Consider the following 23,170-nt stretch of genomic DNA (forward strand, 5'->3'; position numbering starts at 1 on the left):
CATTTTTAAGGCTCTTCATATACAGATCGTCAATTTGTTTTCCAAAAAGGCAGCAATAAGGCACAACTCCATCTCCAGGAATTCCCCACCAGCACAGTAGGGGGACCCTCACTCACCACGTATCGTTTATACCCTTACAATGAGGTAAGCAAACAATGGATATAAAATATGAACTTGTAATTAATGAAAGTATCTGAGCAGGCACAAAGCAACTCACTGTCTAATCTGTTAGGGATTTCTCTGACCATACTCTAAATTTACATGAAAGTAACTGTAGAAATTATGAAAGAAATGGACATTGCTGACCACACTGATCAAACCCTGTCTATCCCTGAACTTTCAGTTACAAAAAACACCACAGAACACAAAATGAAATCTTTGCTTTTTACCCAAAATTTATTTAAAATCAGTTAAGGGGTCACTGCTGCTATACTGTGTGATTTTTAACTTATAACACGTATTTCTCTAAAAATAAGTTTGTATGCAAAAACTGCTGACACTTTTTGGCAATATTTACTGCTATTTAAAACAGTAAATTATCAATCATTTCAAAATGTTATTCTCCTTTCCTTACTGCTTTTCTTGTCCATAAAGCATATATACACCTCCACTTCCCTAAACCCCTAGAGGTAGTAAAAGAGCTCAAGGAGCTGGATTTTAAATTGGATTCGATCTCGCCTTACAATGGCAACCAATTTCCTATGCAAAAAAACAGAGCTATTAAGGCTTATCTAACTCACTGGTCTCAGAAGGGATTAACATGGCCACAAGGAAGTTCTTCTATCTCCTTCATATCCTCAGAGGAGTTTAATGAACAACCTAACTTCCATTATTTTCACTGTAGTTCTGAGTGGCTAACTTCAGTGTCTGAGATGTTCAGTGATCACTTTGCTCCTCAGAAAACATCTGTAGTACAGTCTCTCCAGGGTACAAAAAAAAAAAGAAAGAAAGAAAGAAAAGAAAAATAGAACAGCTAAGTCGCCATCCAGCCTACAAATCAGGGGATAACTCTTTCCTCTATGCAGTAAAAATCTTTTTTTTACCCACTCTCCTCGCTATCCTCTCTCCCCCCACAGGGCCAAGTGCTGTTCCTTGAAGTCCTGGCCCAATGCTCCTAAAGAATGGCTGTATCTCCTGAGTTACAGAACTTTCTCTAAGCCTTTCCCACTTGTCTGCATGTAATGCAATTTGTCTTGCATTACAGAATGTACCTTTAAGCCATCCCAGGCTTAGCAGAATTTCTGTGGGCAAAGGGAAGTTAAAGGTATGCCTCATCTCAGAATAAGAAGGGAAATAGCTCCCTAACATTTACTTAACTTACAGTTCAGGTTGTGAACTTCATGCTTTTATAACCCCTCCTCAACATGCTGCCAGGATAATCCTTTGGGAAAAGTCTTTCCTGAATTTCTAGATTTGATTCCTCTGTTTGAAGGAACGCCTTTGCTTTCCCAAGGATGATCAAAGCTGTCTCTCTGAATTATCCCCTCCCTAGACTCCCATATCAGACTTTCTTAGAGTTTTCTCTGAGGCTCAGGGAATAACTGTAATTACTTTGTGAACAAAAACACAGCTTTGGGATCAGTATTGTCCTTCAAAATAGAAAATTCTTTACATTAGTTTTCTTTTTCAAAGGTATCTTATTCTTTATGAAACAGTAACCTCCTTAAAAAAAAAAAAAATTCTTACTTTCAAACCATCTATTTCAAAGCATCCTATTTCCCAAATGTTGAGAACAAATGACTTTTGGCAATAAACAAAAGAAAAACTAAACACATCTACTTTAAATCATTTTATTAGGTACTGAATAGTTCAGTACAATTTCAAATATAAGTCAAATAATAAACTTTTTTTAACCCACTGAACTACTTTGACCTTAATCATGTCCAATTTCAAATCTCCTCTCAACGTTTTCTTCATTCTGAATATTTGAATAATTTAGCTAAGAAGCAAATATCATTTCCTACACAGATTTCTCAAAGAATCTTACTTTTTCCAAGAAATATTCATTCACTCGATTAATTCCATATATATGGCATCTACTTTGGGCAAGATCCTGGGAGGGGTATAAAGATAAGGAAGATGAGGAAGGCATAACTCCTGAACTAAAAGAATACTGCAGCCTAATTGGGGAAAGAGGGCTTGAACATAATTAATTTTGGAATAAAGAAAAGTGTCAGAGTTCCCACTGTGGCTCAGTGGAAACAAATCATGAGGATGCAGGTTCTATTCCTGGCCTTGCTCAGTGGGTAGGGGATCCAGTGTTGCCACGAGCTGTGGTGTAGGTTGCAAACACAGTGCAGATCCCACGTTGCTGTGGCTGTGGCATAGGCTGGTAGCTATAGCTCTAATTCGACCCCTAGCCTGGGAACTTCCACATGCCATGGGTGTGGCCCTAAACATTTTTTTAAAAAAAACACAAAAATAAGAGAGAAATGTGTCATAAGTACAAGGAGATTTACAATAGCCAAGACATGGAAACAACCTAAATGTCCATGGACAGAGGCATGGATAAAGAAGATGTGGTATATTTATAAAATGGAATATTACTTAGCCATGAAAAAAGAATGGACTAATGCCATTTGCAGCTACATGGATAGGCCTAGAGATTATCATACTAGGCGAAGTAAGTCAGAAAGAGAAAGACAAGCATCATGGGATATCACTTTCATGTGGAATCTAAAATATGATACAAATGAACTTATCTAAGAAACAAACAGACTCACAGACTTAGACCTGTGGTTGCCAAGGGAGAGAGGAGGCACAGGGCAGGGTGGATTGGGAGTTTGGGATTAGCAGATTCAGACTATTACATAGAGAATGGATAAACAAGGTCCTACGTAGTATAGCACAGGGAACTATATTCAATGTCCTAGAATAAACCATAATGGAAAAGAATATGAAAAAGAATATATATACATATTTACAAATGAATCTTTGCTATATACCAGAAATTAACACAACACTGTAAATCAACTACATGTCATTTTAAAAAAAAGTACAAGGAGAGAGTAAAAAGTATTAAAGAGTTCAAAGGAGAGGAATTCATCTTTCATTCAACAAATACTTAGTGTGTGCCTACTGCACCTCAGGCACTGTGCTACGCTGGGAACTCAGCCAGAGACAAAACAGACAGGACAGCAGTCTTCACAAGGCTTCAAGTCAGGTGAGGACAGGTGACAATTAAAGAAGCCATTGAAACACAACTCACCTGACAGACCAACTAAACTTTTTGTCACAAGGGCTCCCGAAAAGTTATGACATGTTGTGAATGGCTTCTTTTTATCTGGTATAAAATTTTTTATAATCTTTTCAATCAGAAACTAAAAAATGGTACTTTGACAGTACAGCTTCAGGCAAAGCCACACCCACCGGTTTACACAACACCAGTTTTTAGTCAGAAAATATCACCAAGAGGAATGTGAATAGCTTGCTATATATATTTGTATGAACTCGAAACACTGCGCTTTGTGAACAGAGGCCAGGAGAGAAAGGATGGTGAGGGTTTTTGCTAACCTTCTTTCAACAGCCTGTGTATATCATTTCTGTGACTTGTGGCGCGCTCCTGTGCATGGCCTTTATTTTGCCACAAGATGCTTTTGTGTGCTGTAACTTTGCTTTTAAGTGTCATGTGGATGCAAGAGAGCTACCTGCCTTTAAAAGACTTCCTGTCTCCAAGTCCACTTCCTGAGGCTCCTCCACCTCTGAAGGACTTCCTCCCAGCCCCCCTTCACCAGCCCCCACCCTCAAGTCTTCCCTTTCTCTTTGTGCAGCACTTCATTTAGGAATAAACTATTTACTTACTTTCAAAATATTGCTTATCAACTATACAAATTTATGTTTATTGCTTAGTTGAATGTTTTTTCTATCTGTGAAAACTGTGTGGCTATCTCGGATGGATCATGATTTTTTTTCCCCATCCAAGTCAATGGAAATGGTTTTCTCCAAGAAACAAGGCTTCTAAAGAAAGAGAGGGTTTTAGGAATTCATATAGACAAGGGAGGAAGGGAGAGGTGAGCCACAGAATAAAGTCAGGACAGGTGCTTTGGGGAAAAAAAGGAGGGTCACTCAACAGAGATTTAGAGCGCTGAGAAGACTTCTCAGAGGAAGCAGTGATTAGGTGAATCAGATGGAGAAGTTCAGGAAAAGCAATGGCAGTTGCACATTCCCAGCAGAAGGAACAGTGTGTGTGCAGAACTAAAGATACAGAGAGCAAGGAAGAGGGGGCTGGAGGGGGAGTAAGGATGGGAGGACCATAAGCAGTAAGAGGCAAGGTCACATGAGTGAAGAGAACCCAGAGCATAAAGAACAAAATAAGTCAGCTTGGGGCATTTGGATTTTTTCCTGGGAGGGGAATACTCATAGCTTTAAGCAGTCAAGGGACAAGACCAGACTTGTGCCTTTGCAAAATCATTTACACTGCAATGTGGAGGACAGACGAGGAGGGGCTGTCATGAAAGAAGATGGGGACTTGTACTAAGGAAACCTCAGGGGTAAGTGGAAAAGATTTAGAAAAGATTTAGACGTGAACATAAATAAAAGCTATTGAGGAGCTTTTATATATGACTTGGCTAGTAAATGATGCGGATGGGGGAACACAGCTCTTAGACATCTCTGGAACCCACTGTCTGTCCACTTCTGTTTCCCTACTGCCTCAGCTATAAATAAAGGAATGAAGGCTGCCCTCTGATTTCTGACTTGGACAAGGGAGGGAGAGCATGGACAATGTGCCTGCACTAGGACAGGAAATGCACCAGAAGCAACAGGGTTTCCCGTGATTTGTTGCTGTGGTTTGGTGGGAAGAAGGGAAGGAGAGGATGCATCTTAAGGTGCAGAGTTAATGAGCTGGGTTGGTTGTAAGAGAAACTCTGGGAAAAAGACCTAGCAGTAATGCAGAAAGAAGCTTGGCATGCTTAAGAGAGAAGCAACTGTTGCTCCTCACTGGGAAGGGGGCCTCAGGCTGAATTCTGAAAAAAAGAAAATCACCTTTAAAGGGGTAGCAATCCCTCACTCAAAATAACCCATATTATCAATACTAATTTTTTAAAAAATTAAAAAGGAAAAGGCAGAAAATGATATTCCAGGGATGGAATCACACACTCAGATTTCTTTAAAAATGTGTTTCCAACTGTCAGTGAATTTCACACTGCTATACCTTTCAAAGGTACCAGAGTTTAGGGTAACCAGACACATTCCTTCACTGAAGCCTTTGATCAGTGACAGTCTTCAGGCTGCCCACATGGGGTCTGGAGAAATGAGAGTAACAGCTGGCAGGCATCCTTCAGTGGTTTGCCTGGGGGGAGTAGGTAAGGGCAGGGGAAGGAGGAGGAAGGAAGAAGGGAAGAAAGTGCTATTCGAAGTCCAGTGGAACAAGCACACCCTCTGAGAGCTGGCATGTTCATCTTGGAGGTTATTCACAGACACTAGAGAATTCCTTTACACTCCTGTGCAGCCGACAGTGATGCATTCTCAGACCTGTAATGCAGCTGGGAGGCAGCACAAGAAGCACATAGATCTTGTCAAAGTAGAGCCACAGGACTCCCAATACCCAGGCCAGGTCAATAACTGGTGGAACTCTTCTTCCCAGAACTCAAGTCCTCTTCGAAGTACCCACTTCATGAGCATGGGAGGATCACAGTCATTCAGAGCAACATCCTTTAAAGTGTTGACACCTAGAGACCTCTCAGCCCTGCCCGCACTTCTCCAGAGTCCATCAGCCAAGCATACACACGGCTCCTACTGCCAGCAGAAGCATATTCTTTCACTGTGGGCCATCAGAAGTCGAGGAAGAAAATGGAAGTGACTTGGAGGTATGGCCTCCAAAAAGGCCAAATGAGCAAAGAAATAATCAACTCCACATGAGCCACTTCAGCTCCAATGCAATGAAAAGGGCCTAGGACCAACCCCAGGAAAGGTCACTGAGATCAAAGGTCACACGTAGAAAAAGGCAACAGTGAGGGGCTGCCAGTTCTAACAGGAGTCAATATGGTCTTAATTACACACCAAAAAGAGAAGGGGTCTGAGCAAGAGCCGAGTCAGGTTCTATTCACAATATTTGTGTTTTTTTCTTTTTTTAAAGTCAAGTGTTCCTGTTCCACTTTCTTTCAAAGGGACTATTTCTTCCTGCTTCTAGAGCACAGGAAACCAAGAATTGTGGAGATAAGATAATTCTGGCATCCACAGTGAGCCGTTCAGGAGCATTACGCATATTTAAACACGTAGCTGTATACAGTGAAATTCTAAAAAATGACTTGGGAGAGAGATTATTAAAAACACAAAATACAGCAAGTATTTCAAGGGGATTACTTTGCAAGCATCATAGAGTCAACGCTGGCCACAAACCCAACATTCAGTAGGTTTTCAGGTTTGTCATTGGAATTGGCTTCATGGGAAAAAATAACACAGTTAGGATAACCACAAAACAGATGCCAAATGCAAAAATGTAAGTTTGCAAAGAACTAGCTAACCTTGAACAGCCTGATATTATAAAGATCCAGACAGACATCTGGCTAACCTTCTCTGATGGAGAAGGAGAAATATGAAAACATTTAGAAAATAGCTCTAGATAAGTGTTAAGTAATAAATTTAATACAGTTGTTAATAAGCCCAAAGGTTTGCTAAGACCTTACCAGATTGAACGAATTTTCCCTGGCCATTACAAAAGACACCCTCTTGGGGTTTGGTTTAGATTTCCTTTTAATAACAAGGAAATAAGACCTCAAGGAGAAACCCATTTTCAGGAAATATAGTCTAATGTATACAAACATGTAAGAAAAAGCAAAACAAGAAAAACTTAGAAATCTAAGGAAAAAAATATCTTTGCTACAAACAAACCTGAATCAATGCTGGTTAAGAACTGGATCTCCATCAGGATGATTTTTATATTACCTGCTGAGTCATGAGTTTCCTAGAGACCTGGAACATACTGATACTGATTTCCAAGTACCTCATTCCAGCTTTTAAACTTGGCCGCATAAAATAAGCTAGTCTAAATTTCCCAGGAGGCCCTGCTGGTGATGGGAATTAGGTCAGATACAGCTTCATCAAAACTGCCATAGCACCATGTCAGTGTGCCGTGCCCTGAAAATGGGACTCTTCAAGCAGGTTTGTTAGTTGACACACAGGTCAGTCACAGTTAGGACCCAACCACCACAAATGTGATATCACAAAGGTGATAAGTCTAAAGATAAATAAAAAAACGCACACTGGCCTAGAAGAAGAAAACTTGCCTTTCCAAAAACTTTGACAGGCAGTTAAAATCAAAGAAATGATTGAGATACAATGTCCTAATAAACTGAAAATAGAAAAACAAATCAATTAAGAATGGGATAGCTTTCTAAACACAGCACAACACAGCATAAAGTTTTAGCCCAATTGGTGAGCCTGAGAAGTAGTTATAGCATTGGGTCCAAGCCTGTCTACCAGAAATGAAGCAAAGCTGTTGGAACTCTGCTAGGCTGCATTTGCACAAAACAGCAGCTGCTACTTCGTGACATTATGTTGGGCAACAGTTAGCAGGATGGTCAAAAGAAAGAATTCAAGGATGCAAGGACACGGGACACACACACACACACAATACCCACACAATACAGACCAACACTGCTGGAAAACCACAGCAGCAGACAGACCCAACCAGAAGACAGATAAATTTATTCCAATAATGCTCCTCTGTGCAAAATTTTTCTGAAAATCCTCTGTAAATCATCTCATTAGGGTATGATTGCACTTGATTATTTAATCCCACCCAGTCTTAACTCCATCATCACTACCCAATTAATTCATGAATGGTTATTTCCAAAAAAATTAGGAACACCCAAACTTATTTTAAAAGGGTCATAACCAGTAAAGACAATTCCAAAAGAACTCCAAATTCCCTGGTACAATAGCAATAATATAAAGTTAAATATTCAGCTTCCCAAGGTGAGGTGACAGACTTCTTCAAAGACACAATTCTCATTTAGATATATAAGCTGTTATATTTCCTAAATTTTTCGTATCACACTATACTCATGTCATAACTTACATTTATAGAACACACTTTTTCTGTTCATGTGTCCATATTCCTTGTAGCTGGATTCTTAAGGACTTATCATTGGCTTCTACGTATAACATCAAGTGTTTCTGTTTTGCTGTTTGGTAAGATCTAGAAGAGAAATTTTAACTTTATTCTTTACACAATGATAGAGGATTCATGTGGGTCTTAAAAGTATTAAGACCACTGTGGGTTGGCTCCTTGGCTGAATTTGCTAAAATCTCTTTATTCAACCCACTTTCTAAGAAAGATTACAAGTTGACTTGGAGACAGAAAGCAGTTTCTCGTTCACTTCTACAACAAAAATGTATTGAGTACCTATATTCAAGGCAACTGGGAAATAAGATGGGCAGAGGGGAGATAAAGTGGAAGTAGAATAAGACAGTAGAGACCTTGATCTCATTTCTTAAGTCTCTGACATCTTTAAATCTTGGATTACATATAAACAGTAGCATTTTAAAAATATTTTGAGGTATAAAAAAGTTTCCGAAAGGACAGTGGTCTGCATCTTTTTAAATAATATATTTTTTAAATATTTAATAAGTATATTTTAAATGTATTTTTAAAAAATGAATATCTGGTGGCCTACAGTGATGGATTTCTTTTTCTGAGAGAATGTTAGTCAGGTAGACCATTTAGTAATTTAGTGTGGCTTAGGTTCTGTCTGCAAGTGGGTGAAAAAAACCCACAAATTTTTTTTCCAGCTTTAGAATTATATGACACACATTTTACAAGTTCTGTGTTTAAATGAAAAAAGCACTTAAAGGCTTCTATGTAACTCTTGCACTAGTTTTGCCTCATCTTTGGCAGACTCCAAAAATGACTGCACTAATAAAAGAGGAAAGGGGGGAAAAAAAAAACCACAGGAAAGGTGTCCAAAATCAACAAAATTTCAGCTCTAAAAATTAAGTCAAAAGCATATAGTTCAGCACCCTGGTTTGCAAGCAGGGCACTCTTTTAAAAAAAAAAAAAAAAAAGCCAAGTTGAAAAGAAAAGTAACTGGGAGACTAGTTTATAATTTCATTGTAAGAACTTGAAGAGGCAGCCCTTTACTTTGTACTCAGGTTAAAAAAAAAAAGAGAGAGAGAGAAATTTCCCTAGCAAACTTTCCTGCTTTGTAAAAGCGTCACCCACCATTTTACATTCAAACTGTCTGTGAGGTTTTCACAGAATTCTGGAAACACTGCTCGAAACATGTACACAATGGAAAAGACAGGCCTTCTCATGAAAACTCAGTGTTTATCTCAGAAAGATCCACTGGTTATGAAGCCAATGGCACTGCCAATTTGAAAACTACTTAGTTATCAAGCTTTCCAAGAACTTACATGTAAAACATTTCATAACTCCCCATAATCATCTCCTTTTTCTCTTCCCAGCTTCTCTGCCAAGCTGGGTAAGTACTTAAGAGGAAAGGTCCAGATGGCAGGTGTGGGTGTCCCAAAACATCAGATATTATTTTGTTTATTTGAATTACATTCTTTGCTTGAACAGCCTCGAGGTACAAATAAAACATACTACTAATTAAAATAACCAACAGCAGTACTAATAAAACATCTAAAAAGCAGCTTTTATAGAGAGAGAGACTTTTTAGGTGTTTGCCTCCTGACCTCAGCATATGGAACAATGAGGTACACTTTAAACTGAGGCGTTTCCATTTCTGTTAGGGGAAGATAAAAAGCCATCTTAAGACTGTGGGCAGAGAGAATCCTGCTCAATACTGATGTGTCATAAATACATGGGCATAATACTTACAGATACAGCAACATCCAGCTTGAGAACCAGCAAAGAAGCCTCATCCAATTTGGAAAATTACACACTGATAGTTTACTAAATTTAATCTAGAGCAATGGTTTCCAGACTTTTGGATTTTAATAACCAGTAGTATTTAAAAATAAAAACAAAACACTGGTGCCTTATGTAAGACTGCCAATAATTTACCACGTCAAAAAAACCCCAAAAAACAAGAACTGCCATCTACCATTATTGTCTCATTAGAACAGAACAAAATGGAGGCAAAAAAATAATTTCAGAATAAATTTAGCTTTAGGAAGTAAACACTACCTGTCTTTTGATTGGTTGTTTCTCATTTTATGCCAAACCAATATAAAACCTTCATTAAAAACCATGCCGATTTGAGGATCAATGTTGAGAAACAATCTAAAGACTAAAGTTTTCACTGTCTTAAATCAATAGATGATCAGCTCAATACCAACGTGGTTATAAAATAGGCTAAATCAGGTGTCCGTTAATGGAGCATTAAACATAAGTATCCCATAGCTTTTCATCCTGAATGTCAATCAATAAACCCCCTCAAAAGCAGTATTTTCCCCCTTCTTAGTATTGACAGGTTTCTGCCACTCAAAAGACCCCACTGGTCCCAGTGCCAGCCCTACTTTTCATTATTAACATTCCCTCCAAAAGAGGCCAAATCTTTGGACTTTATTGGGAAGCCTGTCTCAGAGGCGGGAGCCTCATCATACACATCCTTACATTCAGAAAATTCCCGGGATCCCCTTGCTCTCTTGGCACACTGTTCTCAAACTTTGTTTTAAAACTTCTTCCCTTTTGGAGTTCCTGTTGTGGTGCAGCAGAAACAAATCCAACTAGGAACCATGAGGTTGCAGGTTCAAACCCTGGCCTCGCTCAGTGGGTTAAGAATCTGGCGTTGCTGTGGCTGTGGCTGTGGCGTAGGCCGGTAGACGGCTCAGATTAGACCCCTAGCCTGGGAAACCCCATACACCTTGGATGTGGCCATGAAAAGACCAAACAAACAAACAAACAAACAAACTTCTTCCCTTCTTCAGTAAAGGCCTTGGTTTTCATTTTAATCTCATTTCCCCCCTGGGCAAAAACTGTAGCCAGGAGGAGTTGTGTGGGGAAAAGTACAGAATTTGTTTCTACCTGACTCATTGTTCCATGAAAAAAAGAACTAGGCTAGATATTTATAGGTCACATAAATGAAAAACATGTCTACAGGACGTGGATTAAACACTAGTTTGTCGGTGCCATGAAGGAAGGGAACCACGTCTATTTCGCTCACCACTGTATATCCAATGCTCTAGACTGCACAACATGCTTAATAAATGCTGATAAATGAATAAACAGACACTGAGAGAAACTAAGCAATGGTTCATATGGAATTACAATGTGACCTAACATACTACTGATTTAATATGTTAAAAAACATTTCACCAAACCAAAAGAGAAATAACTGGAATGGCCTGACATTCTTAAACAGCAGATGAAGAGAATCAGCACTAAAGATTTATGATCTGTTCACTGAGTTTACTTAGTCTTCTATGGAAGTGAATGATCATATTTGCTATCAACTATGTCAATTTTTAAATATCAATAGCTAATAGTTATGCAATGTTGGGGTGTATAATTTGATAAGTGCTAAGGCTAAATGACTATCAAAGTACAAGAGGTAGCACTACAGAAGCACCACCCACAAAAATGAGAAGAGGTCAAATAAGGGATGTTATCAAGAAGTCCTTTAAAATCTATGGGGGAAAACAGGTACTAGAGCCAACACCAGAAACCCTGTTACTTTGCTTATACACAGAAATGACTCAGTAGTCAGAAAAACATCATGATCTTAAACATTCTGAAGGCATGGGAACAACAGTGGGTAAACGAAATCTTACTTTTAGCATTGTCAATAAGGATTTATAGCTAAAACAAATACAGCAGACTGTCTTCAAACACTTATGACAGAGACCAGCATTACAGACTAAAGTATCAGGGTTTTGTTTTTTTTTTTTATTGTACACAGTCATGTTTCCTGCAATGGGATATGAACTTTTGTACAGTGAAAATCATGTAACCAAAATCATACCACACAATGCTATTACTAAATAGGATGACAACTCCAGGAAGCGTTTCAAACATACTTCAAGAACACCAGCCAAATTAATTGGATCAAACCACAAATCATTTTATATATTTTCCCCAAACCATCAAGTCAATCTGTCTCATATCTTGTCAACTCATTTTTTTTTTTTAAGTCTTGACTCTGATAAATAAATACCTAAGGAAAACCAGGTACATTTTTTAAGCAACCTGCTGCAATGTTCATTTAATTTATACATCCACATCAGATAGATTAGTCATTCCCTGTCAAGATCAGGTAATATCAACTTGCCAATTGATTTCCATATATAAACTTGTCTTTCAGATAACTAATAATAAAATTAGGATTTTAAAAATATTGTACAAGTGGTTAAATCAAAGCTATCAAAACATTTTAGCCAGTAGATCTCAGGCACTTTTCAGCCTCAGCACAAGAGTAATGACACATCCCCAGTGATAATCCTGTGTCACTTGGAAATGATCTTAGGAAGCAGGGCTCTATGTGGTATATGAAAAAACCTCACCAAAGATTCTGATTCTCTGCACCACCCTTGCCTCTTGCTTCCACTAGGCACAAAATTACCTTCTGTGGAAATAGATGCATTTATAGGTAGATATAATACTGATACATACACACACACACGCACATATATATACACCACACACATATATATGTGCATCTATGTAAACATCTCTTATGAGATAAATTATTCCAAAGAATAACAATAGCTACCAATTATTAAGTTTACAGGTGAAAGAATTTACATATATTATTACCAGTCCTCACAATAACCTTAAAGATAACTATTATTTCCATTTTACAAAGGAGGAAATGGAAAGGCAGAAAGCTCAGTTTCCCCAAGATTCCACAGCTGATAAATGACAGAAGGGGTGAGATCTGAATCCAGGGCGATCCCAGGCCTTCTACTTTACCCATCTTACATAGAGCTTCTTAAAAGGAAGGCCTTGAGTGCTGGTCTCTTTTTATGTCCATTTAATTCACTGTGAATCCATAGCCACTTCTCATTCTGGAAGGATTCTTAAACCTCCTAAGTTTTAGTTCTTTTTCTCTATTTTAATTTTAATCTGCAGAAGAATTTTTGAAACTATGAAAAAAATTTTTTTTAATTTCTTGTGTTTCTGCACTGCTGAAATTTAAATTATTGTAAGTTTACTCTGGGTCATCGGCCAGACAAAGAAGACATCACACAAGATTTCAGTGCCCAATTTACACTTGTGTTTCTGGATCATATCTATGACATGTGAAGGTCAGATGATGTTACAGAATACTATTCAAAGAAAGTTTTGGAACAGGTGAAAGGCAGGAGCTGTGAATCACCTTCTAGGTCATGGCAGCATAAGCATGCCAAACTTGAAAAGCATATGAGATAAGAGATGGTGTAACACAACATTAGGAACACATGTATTACAAAGATCCCACGTTATTATGGTTCATCAACAGCAAGTAAATATTAATACATACATACACTTCATCAAATGAGTGTTTTAATCTTTTTCAGTATTATATATTAGGGTAATTACTTTTAAGGTGACTGGCCCACATAATATTGGGCCAGTAGTTTAAAAAAACCAAGTTCGTTATTAAAAAGAAAAAATGTTAAACATGCTTAAAAACAAAAGAATGCAAACAAATAGACAAGTGAAATATAAAATAAGCAAAAGCATCTTCCTACTATTAAACTCAGTGCTGACAATGTAAAAGAATCTTTTTTGAGATTTAAAATTTCTGAATTATAATGGTTTTGTCATATTTGTAAATTTGTTTTATAAGAAGTTTGCATCTAGTTTATTTCATACATAACTGAATGAGATTAATAATAAACATTATTTAATCAACACTGAAGTTTATAAGAACTTTCCCCTTTGAAAAAGTCACACATTTTCCAATTGTGAGTGCTAACCCCTCTTTAGCAAAATACAGGACATCATCATCTCAGTTGACATTGTATTAACTAATTAAACACACAGCTATTTTCTTGATCACACACATCTTTGCAAAGCTCAACTGAGAATGGGGTTGAGTGACAGGATAAGAAGTATGGTTTCAAATACTAGCTTCACATTCTCCAAAATCAAAAAGGTTAAAAGAATCTTGTAAATGCAACCCACCTCCATAGCAACCAAGACCACTACCCTAAGAAACTCTATAAATGCAATTCAACCAAGCTTCATCTTTTTACAGGCCCCTGCAGAGTTAAGAGTTGTGGTACACGTGCACCCGCATGTTCATTGCAGCACTATTCACAATAGCCAAGACATGGAAACAACCCAAATGTCCATCGACAGATGACTGGATTCGGAAGAGGTGGTATATATACACAATGGAATACTACTCAGCCATAAAAAAGAATGACATAATGCCACTTGCAGCAACATGGATGGAACCAGAGAATCTCATACTGAGTGAAATGAGCCAGAAAGACAAAGACAAATACCATATGATATCACTCATAACTGGAATCTAATATCCAGCACAAATGAACATCTCTTCAGAAAAGAAAATCATGGACTTGGAGAAGAGACTTGTGGCTGCCTGATGGGAGGGGGAAGGGGAGGGAGTGGGAGGGATCGGGAGCTTGGGCTTATCAGACACAACTTAGAATAGATTTACAAGGAGATCCTGCTGAATAGCATTGAGAACTTTGTCTAGATACGATGTTGCAACAGAAGAAAGGCTGGGGGAAAAATGTAATTGTAATGTATACATGTAAGGATAACCTGACCCCCTTGCTGTACAGTGGGAAAATAAAAAAAAATTATAAAAAAAAAAAGAGTTGTGGTACAATGTTTTCTCCTGCCAACATGTTCATTATTTCTACAAAAATGACTGTGCTTCCCTGAAAACCTGGATTCCAGTGATAAGAATACAATAATGAGGCCAATTTATGGGGTAGAAGAAACAGAATTCTCCAGACTTAACTGAAAAAAATACTTAAACAACAACAAACTAGACAAACATTTCCTTCCTGAAGCATCATTACTGTCACTACTGATGACAGAAAGGAACTACAGGACTAAGAAGTAATGGTCAGCTGGAATGGGATGTTTGTAAGCCCCCCTCCCTTGTCATGTTCTAATCCCACAACTCCTGGCTCTGGTTCCTTGGCTCTCCCTCCACTGCTAAATTTCAGTCTTCAACAGTCACTTGAGGGCTTATTCAGGCCAGGGAGAAACATTACAGAGGAGTGGCTGGGGTGGGGTTGACAGTGTGCATAACCGGCCCTTCTCCAAATCAAATATTTGCATCTGATGATCCCATGTCTATTCTATTTCTTTTCTTTTCTTTTTTTTTTTTTTGAAACAACTTGGGAATCACACTTTATTGGTGATCTTCAATGCTACCAATCCTAATTAAGTGTTTATCTGTTCTGACCATATATGTAAGCCCAAGAGAAATGTAGAAAATTTGGAAGAACAGACATTAGGAGTCAAGCTCATATATATACACCTATGCATACATGCATATATACACTAGAAAGCACTGGGATTTCTTGGAGACGACAACATTTGTACTTTGGGTAGGAAAATGATCAAGAAGAGTTATTTTCCAACAACAGGTATTGTTGTTGAGAAGAACATGTCAGTAAGACTAGGTATGAAATACATGTCATACCTAGAAATAAAGTTTATCTTCCTGATAAACTAAGGTATTTTATATTGAGTCTGAGAAGATGAGAAGGAGAAAGGAGAGCTCTCAAAGAAACAAAATTGAGACTTCGGGCAAGAAAGTCAAGATGATGTATGGCTGTTTGGGGATACAGGGATTTATCTAAAAGTTCACCATCAGCTATTACAACAGTGACCTAACCTACCCACTCTCTCCAATGGGAACCATATCCTAACCAACTCGACAACAAGAATAGATACTCAATTATAGCTTATTCCCATATTTACAGTCCCCCCACCCCAGTTTTGATCCCTGCTCTTTTCGTTTTCTTTCTTTTTCTTTTTTTTTTTTTTTTTTTGGCTTTTGTCTTTTTAGGGCCGCACCTGCAACATATGGAGGTTCCCAGGCTAGGGGTCTAATAATCGGAGCTGTTGCTGCCAGCCTACGCCAGAGCCACAGCAACGCCAGTTCCGAGCTGCATCTTCGACCTACACCACATCTCACGGCAATGCCAGATCCTTAACCCACTGAGCAAGGCCAGGGATCATGCCCACAACTTCATGGTTCCTAGTCGGATTCATTTCCACTATGCCAAGATGGGAACTCCTTCATTTTCATTTTGATTTGACAGTCTCTAATTCAGCCACATTGCAATAATATTTTGTCACTATAGCCCCCATGTCATAGATAACATAATAACGGCTCACATTCAAGAAGCACCTATCAAGCACCAATCACTCCACCTGTGCGGACTAAATGACGTGGTCCCTGAGCCTGATGAGCAACCATTCCCATTAGATAGATAGTGATTAAGGTACAAAGAGGCCATATCACTAGAACACGGTGGAGTCTGGCTTTGACTTCTAGGCACTCTGACTCGAGAGTTTACCCTAGTCTAAATGTGTATGATCCACTGCCTGAAAACTCTCAAATTAAGAAAATTCCATTTGTAGAAAACTACTCTATCCTCCATTCAATCGTTTCACCAATCTGGAAAATCCATACGCTAAATTTACTTAAAGTAAGGGGGAGAGGGTTCTTCCAGCCCTATACCCATTTCTACTAAGCAATGTATAAACGGTAAAGAAAATACGAAACGATTTTCTATGGTTGGACGCAGCACCATACGTAGACTAATGATTTAAAATGTTGCCAAGAACATCTGGCACATTCCAGTCACACATAGAATCTATCTGTTGGCAAGGAGATAAGGAACAAATAAAGTAGCAAAGATCAGCAGCAACACTCAATGGCCTAGACATGCCATTACAAGTGTGCAAATCATTGTCATATAGTGAAAGAGAAAAGGGTTAGGTTAGAGATTTACAAATAACTCAATTTCACTAGAAAATAAAGAGGAAAATCCTTTACAGGTTAAAAATTTCATTATATTAAAGAATACCTAACATCGAAGAAAGATATCTTAAGAAAGACATGGGGGGAGTTCCCGTCGTGGCTCAGCATGTAACAAACTCGACTAGCATCCATGAGGACGCAGGTTCGATCCCTGATCTCACTCAGTGGATTAAAGATTCGGCATTGCTGTGAGCTATGGTCACAGATGTAGCTCGGATCCTGTGTTGTTGGGGCTCTGGCACAGGCCAAGGCTACATCTCCGATTGGACCCCTAGCCTGTAAACTTCCACATGCCGCGGGTGCAGCCCTAAAAAGACAAAAAAAAAAAAAAAAAAGACTGACAGGACACGGTATGAAGCAAGATCTCTAAAATTTCAAGGATTTAATCATGTAGAAGCCTAGTTAATCTTCTAACCTAAAAATACAGTCTTAAAGCCATTTAATTATAACATTTAAAAAAACATACAAATTAATACATATTAACCACTACAGATAAAACTACATTATAGACTTGGCTTATACTTGGCAATTAGAGATCTGAACTAGTATTCATTCTTGTTCCATTTTTCTCCTTTCAAAAAAAAAAAAAAAAAACCTTACAGACAAGCTTCATCAATCATTAAGAGGGCCTGGTTCTGATATTATATGAGCTCTGTCAACTTTAATCAAATCGCGTGCCAGATTGTAGATAAGTAATGACTTGCTTAGGTTAAGCCAGGCCAGCGTTTTCCTTCTGTAGTATATACATCTCCAGAGTGAAAATAAACAGCCTCACACCTCTTACTAGGAGCTGGACTCCACGCTCTTACAACTTAGCCTTCACCCCCGCCTAGGAGGAGGGGCAAGACTTGCCTTTAGGAATATCTGGTTTTCTTTCTTTACTTCTCAATCTAGTCATCAAAACTATTTTTAAACTATCTTACTAAACACCTGTTTTCATCTATACAGAGAGAATACAAATGAGTTATTCTTATACTGCAGCATTAATGTTTGTTTAAGCCAATATTATACAATGATATAAAACAAAGAAGAGGAGCTTCCTGGTGGCTTAGCAGGATAAGGAATCAGCATTGTCACTTCTGTGGCTTGGGTGGCTATTGTGGTACAGGTTTGATCCCTGGCCTGGGAACTTCTGCAAGCCATGAATTTAGCCAATAAATAAATAAATATGAATAAAACAAAAAATAGCTAACAATTGACAAAAGCAATACAAGAATCACTCAAAATTGCAAATCTTGTGTTCATTTTCCTAACGTTGCCAAAAAATGAAAAATCAGATTAAATTCTGACATCATCTGTCATGCTGTGGATGCAGGGGCGCCATGTTAAAGAACATTCACTTTGATTTTCTATTCATTCCATGAGCAATGACACCAATGTAAAGTGAGATTTATTTCTAAACAGCCCCCTGTGCTATTTTCCCTACTGTGCATATAACTGGAAAGGGCTTTCAAACTTCATTTTCAGCTAGAATATACTATTATATTCTAAGAATTTCCAAGCACCCAAGTACCTGCTCTAAAGATATGTGTTAGAAAGCAAGAATTCCTGTACTTAGGGGGAAAAGAAAGAAAGAAAAAACAAACAGACTTATTTACAGCGGAAAGAGTTTAAAAATACAGGACCCCTGGGAGTCAAGTTTATCTTAGGTAATATTCTCTTCAACATCTCAATATCTCCTATTAGGTCAATAGAATCTAGAATGCAGAGTTTGTGGTTTACAAAGGTCAAAGACAAGAGGAAAAAAAAAAAAAACTTAGAATTTATTTTACTTGATTACTAAGCAAAGGTGTAATTACAACCCAAATTAAGGTTAAAAAGACTAGTTTCAAATCACCTCCTTGTCCAACATTAGACAGAGATATTTTAAAGACCACCCAATTCTAAACTGCATTAAAACTCTTATATCTGATACCAGTGCTCGCCATCACTTATTATCTTTGTGATTTCCATTCTCACACATTCTTATAAATGGAAGGAAAAAAAAAAAAAACTTGTAAAACCCTCTGCCAAGTACAAAGAACTGTATACAATTATTTAAGAAATGATCACCATCAGAAATAGAGGAATGGAGAAAACTATTCTGTACATGGAATAAAAAGAACCATGACAGGAGTGGTAACTGTTGAACTAGCAACTCCTCAGTCAGGAGCTGCGTGAGTACAGGGTCCTGGCTTTTCTGGAGCCTGTCTGTGCAGCAAAGCCAAGCAGGAGAGTCTTTCCTTTTCCAACCCTCTGGAAGCACAATTCGGAGAAGTCTGCAGGGCACTCAAATAGATAAGGACCATGCTTTGCCAAAGCAAGGCCTCACTCCTTTGTCACCATATTATTTATTGTTAAACTGCCCAAGTATACCGGCAGTACAGTCCCTGAGGTGAATCAGAAACAAAAGATGCTAGTGTTCCTCAGTGAATTAGAAAGAACTTTAACAAGCAAAGGGGAACTCTGTTTGCCTATGAACGTCAAGTGAAAGGACTTTTCCCCTAGGAAACTTGCATTTCAACATGATAGAGGAAAAAATTCTTAACTGCACAAATGAAAAACCCAAAACTCAGTTTCTCATTCTTGGTCATAGAAGGCCTTGGAATTTAATATGTGGTGGCTGTTAATTTGATTCCATGACCAGCTGACATCTATAATCACGACTAATTGAGTAGTCTGTATATGCATACAACACCTAGCTGAGAAAACAGGGATCTGATCAAGGGTTAAAGTCTTTGTTCTACAGGGCCAATCATTTCCTTATCTTCTTCCTAATAATCTACCTATCTGGAAGAGAAATCCCAGAATAAGTAAAACATTGACAATTTTTCTTTAAAACAATTTCTACTGTTAGTTTCCTGCAGGGTGGAATACAGCCTGGACTTAAAAACTCACATTTAGAAACAAACTTTGGGAGTTAGTTGCAAGACTCTGATTAATATTAGTTAAGATGTATCTAGTCAAATCTCTGAGCTAAAATTTACTTGATGCTGCAAAAAACGGATATCAAATCTGTGCACAAGCTATACTGTATGACTAAAAACCCCACCGCGGCTGCTGTCACAGTAACAAATGTGAAATTATTTTAAGACCTAACCACTGTAACAATAGCTCTTTTAAAACACATTCTCAAACACAAAAGACATAACAAATAATGACAATTTTGTTTGTTAACCTAATAGGAGACCACAGTTAACTCATCTTAGAATGACTCAAAACTGGCTTTAGTTAGCCATGGGATTAAAAAAACAAACACTTTAGCTCTAAAACATATGATGACAATTACATGAAAGAGCTTCTACAGGTCTATAGTCAAAACATGAATCATTTAATGATTACAACTTGGAATTAAGAACTCAGGTAGAAGTTTGATCTGTTTGTTTTTATCTCAAAAAGGACTTGGCCATCATAAAGAAAGTGCACCTAACATTCAATAAAGAGAAATCAAAAGAACTGATTTAGAGATCAGAAACATTCTAATCAGATTATAATGTGTCTTGAAAATATGTTCTTGGAGTTCCCATCATGGCTCAGTGGTTAACGAATCCAACTAGGAACCATGAGGTTGCCGGTTCGATCCCTGGCCTCACTCAGTGGGTTAAGGATCTGGCATTGCCGTGAGCTGTGGTATAGGTCGAAGACTCAGCTCGGATCTGGTGTGGCTGTGGTGTAGACCAGCGGCTACAGCTCTGATTAGGCCCCTAGCCTGGGAACCTCCACATACCACGTGTGGCCCTAGAAAAGACAGAAAGACAAAAAGAAAAGAAAAAAAAATAGAAAATATGTTCTTAAGTAGAAGTACATATTTAGAATTAGCGTTAAAAGCTACTTTAGGAGTTCCCGTCGTGGCGCAGTGGTTAACGAATCCGACTAGGAACCATGAGGTTGTGGGTTCGGTCCCTGCCCTTGCTCAGTGGGTTAACGATCCGGCGTTGCCGTGAGCTGTGGTGTAGGTTGCAGAAGCGGCTCGAATCCCGCGTTGCTGTGGCTCTGGCGTAGGCCGGTGGCTGCAGCTCCGATTAGACCCCTAACCTGGGAACCTCCATATGCCGCGGGAGCCGCCCAAGAAATAGCAACAACAACAACAACAACAAAACAACAACAACAACAAAAAAAAAAAGACAAAAAAAAAGCTACTTTAACCCATCAGTACTATTAACCTCCCTTTGAAGGTTACAACCTTTGATGTTACAAAGCTTGTTAACTTCATTTTGGAAGAACATCCAAGATTTAACAGAACAAACAAACAAAAAAATGATCTTGTTGGAAAAAGTGATCACAGTTGAGAAGAACCCACAAGGTACATTATGGGCACAACACATGGCAAGACTAGTGTGATTCTACTCAGGAGTTTTAACAGTCTATTAAGAGCCATAAAAATATCTTCTCAGGATTTAGCAGTCTCAAAATCTACTGGAACCACTGCTCAAGTGCATTGAAACCAACTTGAAATCCTGGTGTATGCGTTGTCATCAAATCATGGGCAACATCTAAATGCTAGTTTCACGGTAAGAATGAACAGGGTAACAGGCAGGAGGAAATACTAGATCAAAAGATGTTACTTTACTGGTATTTATAAAAAGGAACAAATAGCACCCTTCTTACAGAACTGTACAATCCCATTCATAACTACATTCAGACACTCACCCTCATAGGACCATTTTAATAGCCAATCATCAGACTGTCTAAATATACTGCAAGCTTTGCAACACCATACCAAATGATGAAGTCTAACTCCCCTTCATAGATGATTCCTCATTCCCACTCTCATACCCACTCTCATAGGAATTTTAAACTACTAAAAAATGGTGAGTGATAAAGCTAAGTCTGTTCCAGCTGAAACTATGTTCACTCCCTAACTCTCATTTGCCTGTTATTCACTGTGTTATTTTGTTGTACACATGTCCTGAGGCCAAAACTCTGAAAATAAGCCAAAACAAATGGGCAAGAAAAATCTTATCCCTAGCATATAATGCTATTTTTCTTTTTGTTAGAATAAGAGGCTGCCAAATTCTGATGTCACTACAATAATTTCATGGCCTGATAAAAGTAGTATTTTATCCATCAGACATTTGTCCCCTTGCCAATTTCACCTCCAACCAGGTAATGGGAACAATTACTCACTGAACAGATATCAAATTATAGTAAAAAAGAAAATAGTAATTATGTTATTCAGGTATCTAAAAAGGCAATAACTGAAATTTCCCTTGGAGTTCCCGTCGTGGTGCAGTGGTTAATGAATCCGACTAGGAACCATGAGGTTGTGGGTTCGGTCCCTGCCCTTGCTCAGTGGGTTAACGATCCGGCGTTGCCGTGAGCTGTGGTGTAGGTTGCAGACGCGGCTCGGATCCCGTGTTGCTGTGGCTCTGGCGTAGGCTGGCGGCTACAGCTTAGGGGTCTTATCCGATTAGACCCCTAGCCTGGGAACCTCCATATGCCGCGGGAGCAGCCCAAAGAAATAGCAAAAAGACCAAAAAAAAAAAAAAAAATTTCCCTGGCAAGACACAGAAGGCAGAATGTATATTTCAGTACCTAGATATCCAAGAAAACTCCTGTAATACTGGGTATTTAAAAAACAGACAAAACATGACAATAGCTCTCTGGGCACAAAATAACGTTGGACAAAACAAACATACATTTTAAATATGCAAAATGTTTGGCAAGCATTCCAGTCATAATGCGACCATGGATGTCCTAGGATCTTCAACATTTAACAATTTTTTTCTTTATCTAAAGCTTTTTTTAATCTTCACTACTTGAAGCCCTTGACATGCAGAACCACTGGTTTCACTGGATTTTTGTTTGTTTGTTTGGCTTTTTAGGGCCGCACCTGCGGCATACAGAAGTTCCCAGGCTAGGGGTCAGTCAAAGCAGAGCTACAGCTGCTGGCCACAGCCACAGCCACATCAGATCTGAGCCACATTTGCAACCTATACCACAGGCTATATGTATACATAGGCTATATGTATATACACACAAATACAAGAAAGAAGAAAATCAGTACCCTTTCCCACTTTATAAAACAGACAAAATATTATTTTGGTGATTCAGGATTCTATACCCCCTTGAATAATTCGAAATAGCGATTATTAACATAAATATTAACATATATTTAAAGATATAAGATGTGTACATGGTTAGATTAAATAACTGTGGACTCCAGAAAATATCCTGAATACAGCTTTGTTGCTTGGATAAGTCACTGAGGCCAGGCTTTTTCCCCTCATATGAGTTATTGCTTGCTCCTGAAACTCAAGTGTAGAAAAATTTGGATGAAGGAGAGAAGGTAGAGACAGAGGTACATTTATTAACTTTTACTGTAC

At 38.3% G+C, this 23,170-nt stretch overlaps 1 protein-coding gene across 3 annotated transcripts in view; it reads right to left on the reverse strand.

Annotated features, from left to right (window-relative positions):
• Nucleotides 1–23,170, reverse strand: part of CDON (cell adhesion associated, oncogene regulated) — a 98,866-nt gene that overhangs the window by 66,846 nt on the left and 8,850 nt on the right. The window contains exon 1 of one of the 3 annotated variants that reach the window (XM_047752824.1): nucleotides 8,021–8,114. The exons of the other annotated variants lie outside the window; for them this stretch is intronic. The gene's annotated coding sequence lies outside the window, so the exon portion shown is untranslated. Of the gene's footprint in view, nucleotides 1–8,020; nucleotides 8,115–23,170 lie in introns of those variants that run through there. 3 annotated transcript variants of the gene reach the window in all.

Source organism: Phacochoerus africanus, chromosome 11 (genome assembly GCF_016906955.1).
Source record: "Phacochoerus africanus isolate WHEZ1 chromosome 11, ROS_Pafr_v1, whole genome shotgun sequence".
Lineage (NCBI taxonomy): Eukaryota > Metazoa > Chordata > Mammalia > Artiodactyla > Suidae > Phacochoerus > Phacochoerus africanus.